Source organism: Mesoplodon mirus (genome assembly GCF_964341445.2).
Source record: "Mesoplodon mirus genome assembly, chromosome: 19".
Classification (NCBI taxonomy): domain Eukaryota; kingdom Metazoa; phylum Chordata; class Mammalia; order Artiodactyla; family Ziphiidae; genus Mesoplodon; species Mesoplodon mirus.
In genome coordinates this window covers 16149607-16160222 of record NC_138995.1, presented here as the reverse complement: position 1 = coordinate 16160222, position 10616 = coordinate 16149607, and the positions used below count along the sequence as shown (strand labels likewise).

Here is a 10616-nt window from a genome sequence, read left to right as displayed (position 1 = left end):
GGGGACAAAAAAAAGCCCCTTCTTCTACAATAACTTTTAGCTTTTTTATTTTTAGAAAATGACAAAGGTTTTGCAAGCACTGATTGGTGAAACCTGTAGCAAGCCAGGCTGGACTTGGCTTTATTGATCTACTGTCCCGCGTGGAAAGCAGCCAGGAAAAGTTTGAATGGCAATCCAGATTTGGCTCATAGAGAGGAAACCCCCGATTTTTCTAAATGTATTTTTTTCCTAAATAAAACAGCATTATTCCCAGAGTGAATTCAGAAGGATTAGATGAGGTAACCCTGCAAAATCCTAAACCGGTTTTCTCCTCTTAGTCTTGACTAAGAAGCTGCATGCACTTAAGAGCACTGGAAAAATCTCTCAAAATGAAGAATTCCCTTCTAGTCAAACAGATTTCCCGATTAATTCCCCAATTCCTTCTAAAATAAATAATCCAGCTAGGCTGGGATAAAAATTTTTTTTCTAAAAAATAAGTTTTAGTGCGTACTCTCTCTCTACCTGATGTTTACACAGTTCACGAATAATGCCTTCAAAAACATAAATGTTTTTACATTTGTGTACACATCACTTAAAGTGCAAGTTGCATTTTATTTTATTCCAGACATTGTAATTTCAATGGTACTAGTTCATATTTAGAACTTACATAAATACATACTTGTCATTTAAAAAAATCTATTGCAGTAGCAGTGACGGTAAGGCTAGGATTTGAAAGGGGGGGAGAAAAAAAGGGAGAGGGAGAGAGAGGGAGAGAGAGAGAGAGGGAGAGAGAGAGGGAGAGAGAGAGGGAGAGTCCTGTTTTTCCTGCGTTTGTTTGCTTGCTGTTTGGAGGTATCATACACCCGCCTAAGTGATGGCTTTGATGTACTGGGAATCGGTACAGTAGCAGGGTCCCTGGTTGCTGTCTTTGATTCTAGGGATCTCCTTTGGGCTCTGGTGGGATGTACTGCTCCTAGTCTTTATCTGAAACCCATCCTCTCATTTCAAGCCCTTTGGCTTCGAGACTCTGCTCCAAACTCTTGGAGGTAGCTATAAGACTTTTTTTTTTTTTTTTTTTGGCATTTAGGGAAGGGGTATGTAATCCACCCCCCCCACACACACTCTAGACCTTTCCTCGCTATTTAAATATATTGGCTTTCTTTCTTACGAATTTAGTCTGAAATTATTTTTCACTGCCTTTATTACATCCCTGCTTTTGATGGCAAAATAGCTTCCTGTGTTTTGAAAACATCTGCTTTCCAGGTTTTACACGAGAAAATTGATTTTACTTTTCTCTTAAGTCCAGAAAGGTAGAAAGTTGGACTTGTTTCCAAGTGCAACTTTTCCTTTTCTTGTCTTTCCTTGAGTTATCCCCTTTCAGTTCTGATTCACTTTCCCCCTTTTACTTCTAATCATCACTCCCCCCTTCCCCTCTCCTTCTAAAGAACCAGAGAAGATTGATTGCATCTTATTTCAGAGGACAAAATTAACATATTATATCTTTTTTCGTCTAGTCTATGGTACGGTTAAAGTTTTCTCCATTTGTCCTCTGATTTGGGGAGGGGGTAATTTTCCTCCTTTAAAAAAAAATCTCCGATTTGCAATTTAAAGTGGCCTCTATTCTAAGTCTCTGCTGCTTCTCTGCTCTTTCACTTAAATCTTTGCTTTAAGCTGTCCCACTCCATTATTGCCCCCCCCTTACTCTTCTTTGAAGATGCTCTCTTCCAATTTAATTTAAACATTGCTGCGTTTGCCTAAAAAAGAAAGAAAAAAAGAAAGGGGGAAAGAAAAAACAAGAAAGAAAGAAAAGAGAGAAAAAAGAGAAAGAAAAAAAATCTTAAAAAATCTTAGCCAGGTTCCTATTGTTGCTTCTCTGCATTTCACTTCTCGGTGTGTGTGTGTGTGTGTGTGTGTGGTGTGTGGTGTATGTGTGTGTGTGTGTGCGCGCGCGTGTGTATGTGTTTTTAATACATGCATAAACTTTTGGTGCCTCTCTCCCTCTTCCTGGGCTCTTCTCCCATCCTCTCTTCCAGCTCTCCTCGCCCTGCTCATCACTTTCCCCTGGTTTTTTTTTTTTTTTTCCCTCCCTTCCTCCCCTCTGCCTCCCTCCACCTCCTCCTTTTCTTTTTTGCTGAATCTTATTGATCCAGAAGGTGGCTAATTAGCCCTTCCCGTCGTGCCTGGGTAATGAAGCACATGCGCACTGAATTAATCACAGCCATTTTTTGCAGGAAACTAATTAGCAGAATAAAGATCCAAAGACTTTTTTTTCTTTTCACTCATCAGCTCCCACTTCCAGCGCGTCCCCTCCGACCGCTGCAGCCGCCGCCGCCGCCGCCGCCGCCGCCTCCTCCTCCTCCTCCTCCCGGCCGCAGCCGCCGCCGCCACCGCCTGCTTTGCATCCCAATTACAGCCTAGAGCCGCTGCCGCCGCCGCCGCCGCTTCTCCTCCGTGGCCCCTGCCCGCTCCGGGGGCTGTAAACTCCCCGCCAACCATGCTGCTCGGCGGCAGCGGCGGCGGCGGCTCCGGCTCCCCGGCTGCGGCCGCCTCCCGCCCCGGGCTCCGCCGAGCGCGCTACAGCTCCGCCGCCGCCGCCGCCGCCGCCGCCAGCAGCGCGTCCTCCGCCGCCGCCGACCCCCGCCAGCCGCCGCTGCTGCCTTGATGGGCTCCGCGGCCCGAGCGCCTCTTTTCGGGATTAAAAGCGCCGCCAGCTCCCGCCGCCGCCGCCGCCGCCAGCAGCGCCGCTGCAGCCGCCGCCGCCGGAGAAGCAACCGCGTAAGTGGCAACTTTTCCCTCTTTTTTTTTTTTTTTCCCGCCGCCGCCGCCGCCGCCGCCTGCTCCTCCTCCTCCCGCCGCCACCGCCCGGACGCGGGGCTCCTCGGGGCGCCCGGGCTGCTTTGCATGGGGCTCGTCCTGCCCCCTCCCGGCTCCCGCGCCCGGCCGCCGCCGCCCGCGCTCCCCGCGCCCGCGCCCTGCTCGCTCGCTGCGTCCCGCTCGCCTTCCCCCTGCGCCAAACTTTCTCTTTCTCTTCTTCTTCCTCCTCCTCCCGCCGCCGCCGCCGCCGCCGCCGAGCCCGGGCCGCCCCCTCCTCCCCGGCCCCCGCGCCGCCGCCGCCGGCGACCCCCGGGAGGGTGGAGGCGCCCGGGGCGAGGCCCGCGCGGCGAGTTTGGAGGCGCCGCCGGGCAGGGCCGGCCGGGGCGCGGGCCGAGGGCGGGAGGGCGGCCGGGGTCCGGGCGCCGAGACAAAGGCGGCGGTCGGTGGGGGGGTCCGCGGTGCCGAGCTCCCCCGCCCTCGGCCCCCAACTTTGCCCCACCCCGGGAGGCGCCGGGGCCCCGGGCTGAGCCGCGGCGCGGGGCGCGCACCCGGCCGGGAGCCGTCGCCGCGGCTGCCGTAGCTGGCCGGCCGGCCGGCCGGCCGGGCGCCTTCCGCGCCAGGGCTCCACTTGCCGGGAACGCGGCCGCCGGGCCGGAGCCCCGGGGTCCGAGAGCGGGCGAGGGAGCGAGGCGGCAGCCCGACCTTCTCTACCTGCGCGCTCTCCGCCCTGACCCACTGGCAGCGCCGCGAGCGCCCTGAGGGGCCTCTGCCCTGGACACTAGGGGCTCCCGGGGGCTCGGGGCTGCGCCGCCGGCCGGGACCAGACCTCGCCTGGCCGGCCTCTCCTTGGCCAGCTGAGTTGAGAGACATCAGAGGATTCCTTCTTCTGTTTCCCCCCACCCCTTGTTTTTTGTTTCTTTCCTTTTCTTTTTCTTTCTTTTTCTTCTTTTTTCCCTTTTCTTTTTCCTTTTTTTGCTCACGCGAATCTGGGATTGTTTACGTTCCGTTCCCCACTTTCACCCTCGTCCTGTTCCACTCCTCTTTTCCATGTATTTTCCCCATTAGATGCAAAAATCACGTTCCTGAATTGTGCATTATGCATTTTCATGTACATCTTTTTTCATATCTATTGGAGAGTCGAGCTAAGTGTATTTTATGCCGGGTATTTAAATTGTGTGTGGACTCAGTAGGCTGCTTGTGGAGCTGTTGAAAAAATACATTTTACTTTGCAAATTAATCTGTTGCTCAGACTCTGACTTTTGCAAAATGTTGTGCAGTTCCTTCGACTGTGGCAAATTCTTTGATTACAAGTGTTTGCAAAAATCACCCACTCTTAACTTTTCCCCCTCGTTGCTTTGAAGTAGGGTAAATATGACAGTTTTTATTGGTCTCAATTATTGAAACTTGATCTATGGACTATATGGAAGAAGGAGGCTGATTGCCTTTTTCTGGCCTCCAGTTCTAGTGACTTTTAAAAGGGTGTTTGTTAAGTACCTTTGAAGAATATGACATACGGTGATCGCTTGGCTGTAATGCAAATTACAGAACATAAATTCACTTTGGAATTAAAAAAAAAGACTCGAGCCCTTTCAGTGGGGACACTTGAGGATTTATTATGTTTTTTAAAAAATTACTTTTTTCTCCCTAGTTGGGAGAATGGCTAGTTCCAGACCAACTTATTTGGAGGTCTATGGAAAGAGGCTTGGGAAATGGGAGAGGGGAGAAGATTGATCACAATCTGCATAATCGATAGGGCAGCCTGCTGCAATCTTGTACCTACATTTACTGTAAATTTCTACAATATCTGCAGCGTGGGTGCTCCAGTGCCTTGCTCGGCTTCTTGGAGCAGATTTAGAGGCAGTACAAGCAGAATTTACTGCCAGCCCTCCGGAATAATATAGGGGAAGGCTACGGGATTGTGGCTCATTTTAAACCTCCTTCATAGTACTGTACATTTTTTTTTGGTGAACCTGTTTACATGTGAGGCTTTCGGGTACTGAACCCCCAAAGTGTAGGTATCCTATAGGTTGGGAGTGGAAAGTATTGAAAGGGGGGTTAGGAGATGGGGATTCACTTATTGAATTACCACTTCGGGGGTCCTCTGCTTATCTTATAATGTGAAATATCTTTAACAAGTGCAAGGAATTTAGAGTGAGGAATATGAGAGTAATACACCAGAGACTGAAGCAGTGTGAAAAGTAAGGATTGCTGTGTGTGTGCATGAGAGAGAGAGAGAGAGAGAGAGAGAGAGAGAGAGAGAGAGAGAGAGAGAGAGAGAGATAATACAGACACTTATAGTCAGGCTTGAAAGCTTGGTGGTAGGTGAATCCATATTTGGAGATGATTTTGAAATAGTCTAGCAAATGGTGCATGAACAGGATTTCGTAAAAAGTGTGTACGGAGTCAGTTTTGAAAGGATTGCCGTTCGGGGAGATGAGGTGTGGGCAGGAAAACCCACTCTAGGCCAGCAGCCTTCCTCTGTCTGTGTGTCTCCTCCCTTCCCCCTCCCCGAGTTCTAGTTTTTAATTACTTAATGCTGAAACGCACAGGGCTTATATAAATATTTGCAAATGCTCTTTCCTATTGATTTCTCTGGATAAACTGCCCTGCTCAGGTCCAGAGAGGAGGCAATTCAGATCTGTGGACTTTTTAAACATACAAAGTCTCTGGAGGAGGGTTGGTCTGTGCACGTGTGCGTTTATGGGTAGAGTTGTAGACGTGAAGATTTTGGGGGGCTGCAAGGAGAGTTCAGTCTCCTCTGGGCTGGAGCTGGCCCCAAGGCCTGGCAGTTCTGACGGATGCGTGTGTGTGTGTGTGTGTGTGTGTGTGTGTGTGTGTACTTGTGTACAGGTACGTACTTTGGGGGGGGGGGTCTACCCTGGGGGAGTCTGAATGCATATGCACTTACAGCACCTCCCCCCCCGCCCCCCATTAAATATGGAGCAGTTTTCCGGGGCTCGGTGACTGCCTTCTCCTCAGGGTCACGTTGAGTTCGAATCTGACCCAAGGTGCAGGAATCCTGCAATGGGGCAATAAAAGAATATATAGAATGGGGTCAGGTCAGCTGCTCAGAGGCCAAAACCCCTACAGCTGCTTTGATTTTATTTTTTTGTGTATATTTTAGGCTCCTCCTGCCATGTTACAAATTGGGCCTCCCCCTCTCAGGTGTTTGCTCTGTAGCTTAAAGGCACCAGAGCCTCTGCCTGCGTAGATGTCTGCTTCCAGCAAGAACAGAAAACCCACATACCAAATCCAAAACAAAACAGAGGAAGGAGGGGAGGAAGAAAACCCCTATTGAGTTCAGGCAAATAAGGTTGGGTCTCCAGATCCGATTACAAAGCAGCTCTGAATATGCAAGACAGCACACAGGACCAGTTATTCCAGTTAACAACAAACTATTAAAAAAAGAGAGAGAGAAAAGAAAAGGCATGTTTAGGTCGTAATTTGTTAGTACAAGGAAAAGAATCCCACATAAAGCTGCCGTTTTCCCCCCTCCCTTTGCTGGCTTCACATAGAATTCACTCACCCTTTTCCGATTTGTCTACTGTATAGGTTCTTTTATTAAAATCTTTGGGTTTAGGAAGATCGCTGCAAGCAACACATTTTCTGTATTTTTTTCCTTTATCTTAGAGGAGAGTTGGCAGGGGTTCTGTGGTTTGCAGTTACACAATATGTTATCATGTTTTTAATCACTAAATCATTGCAGTGGTTATAGATTTACAGTCTTGGGGTATTACAGAGAAGAGCAAGGCGGCTATATGTATGCTTTTAAATTACACCAATGTAAACTGAGTACAGCAGCTGTGAATATGGTCGGCAGACTTCATCCCTCCTCCACCCCCAAGCATCTTCGTTCTTTTTTTCCCTCTGTGATTTTTTAAAAAATTGTTCAGTTTGCTTAAAAAAAACCATCCCCCCTCCTATATTCCTTTTCTCTTCATCCTCCCCCACAAAATATTTTTATTTCAGACTTCTGACCCCAGGTAAGGTGGAATTCAAACTCACGAAATATGACTTTGGATCAGGGAGTATAGTAATAATAATTTAAAAACTGGATTTCCTGAGAAATCCTCTTGGTTTTCATACCCATCTCCTGTATAGGGATGGAGGGCGGATTGCAAATCATGAGGTGGGTCGGCCAGAGTGGAGGGGAGGCAGGCTTGTGGCGCTTGCCTGCCTGGAACCTCCAGTGTCCTGTCACTGTGAGAGCCCACTTTCAGCTTCTGTTTTTCATATTATTATGTAACAGAATCCTTGGCAGCATTAAAAATTCAGTATTACAAGCTGATTGTAACGCTGCCTCATTAGACAGCACTGTCTGGCCTTGTATTAAGTGAAACACAGAGCATGGCTTTTAGATTATAAACACCAATAAATATTAAGGATCAGCAGAGGGGGGAAATAGTCAGCTGGGTTTTTGGCCCCTTCTGGTTTTAAATCCCTTCCCATCTTCTTCCCTTCATCATCACCCCACCCCCACCCCTCCGACCCCGGGCCTTGGTAACTGTCATCTGTTTTCTTGGGATGCTGATGTGTCGACCTTGGTGACATTTTAGGAGGGCTTTTTATAGAGTTATCTTGTATACACAAAAGGTTTGGAAGTTTGTTTTGTTTTGATCTGCAATAAACAGGCCCTTCACTTTGCTGATGTCATTTCCGTTCATATTTGAGTTGTTTATTGTGCTTCTTCGCAGGGCCCTCTCATCCCTACCCCCACCTCGCTTTTCAGCCAGAGTCTGTGGCCGCCTGGGGAAGGGGGAATGCGTTCCTAAGCTGCCAGGTCTGGGTTCAAAGGCTGAGGGTTGCGTGTCACTGCGTCGTCCTAGGGTTCGCCCGCTGGGGAAGATGTTTCTAGCTTCGAATCTGGTTAAGCACTCCGACATCCACTTGCCCTGGTATTTTCATGGCATGCAGTGATTCACCTCAGCTTCCTTTCTTTGAAGCACCCCCCCCGCCCGTGCACGCACCCGTGTGCACACACACACACACACACCCCTTGTCTGTGTCTTTAGGACATCCTTATTGCCCACATCTCCATGCAACGCACCCCCCCCAAAAAAAAACAACACCTAATCTCGTAATGATGACTTTGATTCAGTTGCAAATCTGAAGCTGGCTTTAGGGACTTCATGCTGTGAAAAAAAGAAAACATTTCCAGGCGTTGCCCCACAGTCTCGCTGCAACCCAGCACCTTCTATCCCTGTTCAGTTTTTTTTTTTTCTCCTTTTGCATTTATTTTTCTGTTCCCTGCCTTTTCATAGACGTAAAGGCTATTCTGGTGTTACTAAAGATGACCGTAATGACCAGTGTCTCTTATTTCCATGTGATCCACAATCGGAATACCCCCTCCTCAAAAAAAAAAAAAAAAAGGGTAGGGAGAGGAAGGAGGAAAAACTGAGTGTGTAGACCCCCAAGGCTTTCCTCTAATAGGATGATGAGTTTTAGGTTAAAAAAAATATTATTGTTTTGTTCTTTTAGGTTTAGAAATAATAGGGGGAGAGGGAAAAGCAGTCATTAGGAAGTTCACTGAGCTGCTTTCCAACTAAGACGGGTGAAAAATGAACCTGCATTGACACTTGGCTCCATGTGAAAGCCCCAGTAACCTCTCCCCCCTTCCGTTGCCCTGGCCTTTTGTTCCTGGAGAACGGAGCTAAGGTGCTTTTTCTCCCAGACCAAAGGCAGCAGGCAAGGAGTCCCCTTGTGAGCGCATCGCCTTTAGATGGCCTTCTCATGGTTATTGTCAATGCAGACTCCCCCAAACAATTGCTCCAGGGAAACACAAAAGCAAAAACATTTGTCCTATTTTTTTAACCTCTTTGTTTTAGATTTTTTTTTATCCATTCTTTAAATTTCACAGTTTCTATTTGTCTGCAGAGAGACAAACGGAACAGCATGAAGCAAGCGCATTTTACCATAGGCCTCACTGGCAATTGGAACAGCCTCAATAGAAATCCAGATTCTTAAAACACTGGCTGACTTGGAGGAGATGTGAAATTTCAGCTTGGGGCTCTTAAGTGAGATTAGCACAGATTTTGAACAAAAATGCACTAAAAGGAAAAGATAAGACAATGGGATTCTGGAATCATTTAGGGGAAGTGTGAAAAGGGTCACCTTTTGTTTCTCTCTTAGGATCCTGCCCCAAGAAGTGGTCGCTTGATGGGAAGGAATTGCACATCCAAATACAATTCTTCATTTAAAAAAAAAAGATCTGATTCTGGTTATTGTGCTATTGATGTATCGTTTCAGTGTTGGTTTTAGAGCACTGGACCAGCGTGGGGACTACTGGTACGCACTGTGGAACTGATGCTGTGTTGAGAATTTTTTTTTTGAAACTACGATTTATATAGAGAGGCCATATCCCCTCCCCCCTTTTCTTTTCTCTCCCGTTTCCTTTTTCCTTTCTTCTCCCTCCAACCCGCTTCCCCTCCAAGAATGCAGTGGTTTGCATCAGGCTGAGGGCAGAGGGATGTGTCAGACCGTGGGGATGGCCTGTGAACTGAATAGGAGTCCACCTCTCTTTCCTGGCCCCGAACAAAGCACCTCTCTCCTGTAATGTATGGGCCCTGATTGCAATGTTGTCCTTAAGCATCTGTCTGCCTTTTTATTAAAATTCTCAATTTCAAGGTTTAGAAACACAAATGTAAGAATCCCCCTGGGTATAAAAGTCTTGCATGGCAAATTCTCTTTGCCCTTTCAGAAATAATATTTTTGTTAAAAAAAAAAAAAGCGCAAGCTGTTTACCTAATGTCTTGAAGCTGTTTTAAGGTAAGGTCTTTGTTTTTGCTTTCTGAAAACTTGGCCTTTGTAACTTAAAACTGAGGAAAGCTCTTCTTTATCACAGTTTTAAAAAAATGGTTCCTCATTTGTGTCTTTATTAGATGTGTCATTGACAGCTTTAGGGTCTGAGCTGAGGAGGGTGGGGAAGTGAACCACATAAAGTTCCACCTATGATTTTGGAGGTAAAAATTAATCTATGGAATTAGCATTGTTGCGAGAGATGGAGGCCTTGAGGTTTGTGACAGAGAAATGTGAATCAAAACATCTGTTAGGCCTTGGCACACCAGCCTCCAGCGGTTCTGAAGGTGAGTGTGGGCTGTTCTGAGGAAAGCCTGCATTCTGTATCATACCCAGGAGGGCCTGGCCACCCAGTGGGTACCAGGCCCCTAAGTATAACTGCCTATAAAGGATGGGGTGAATTCAGGGCATGCAGTGCAGTTCAGCTCCAAATGGATCCTTGCTTATTTCAGGGACGTTTGTTTTGTTTTGTGCCCTCTTCTGGCTTTTTCTTTGTTAACGCCTCAGGGTTATTTAAGCACTAGTTTTAAAATCAACGTGTATGTATAATTTAATAAAAATAGAAGGATCTGAAAGAATACACAAATCTGCCTCAACCCAGTTGTGCCGTGAAGATAGAGCCCAGGTTTAGCTAGAAGTCAGCAGGCTGACATTCGCTGTCTCTTAGCTCAGAGATCATATTTACCTTTGCTGAAGTGAAAGGAACAGCATTGGCGAGTGAGTGTATATGTGGAGTGAGAGAGAGGGAGGGAGGGAGGGAGGGAGACAAGGAGACAACCAGTTTGGCTCGGATGGGATCCTTGTAATTTACCAGCCAGCTAAGTAAGCATTAGGGGGCTGGCCTCTGGCTTGGAGAGTGGCTAAGGGGAGGAGTGAGGGAAGGGTTAGCATTGCCTGATTTATTTTTAAATATTTATCCTTTTGGCTGTTGCCAGTTACGCTTTCCAGATGAGACGAGACTAGTTATGGAGAGCTGGAAGGGAAGAATTGCCTTTTCTGAGAGTGGGTTTATCTGTCAACAGTTTTCA

At 47.5% G+C, this 10616-nt stretch overlaps 1 protein-coding gene across 2 annotated transcripts in view; it reads left to right on the top strand.

The window, feature by feature from the left end:
• Positions 1-2661: 2661 nt before the first annotated feature.
• The window catches only part of ZFHX3 (zinc finger homeobox 3), a 258929-nt gene continuing 250974 nt past the window's right edge, over positions 2662-10616 (top strand). The window contains exon 1 of one of the 2 annotated variants that reach the window (XM_082605621.1): positions 2662-2754. The gene's annotated coding sequence lies outside the window, so the exon portion shown is untranslated. The remainder of the gene's footprint in view (positions 2755-10616) is intronic. The other variant, XM_082605625.1, reaches the window with a different exon arrangement.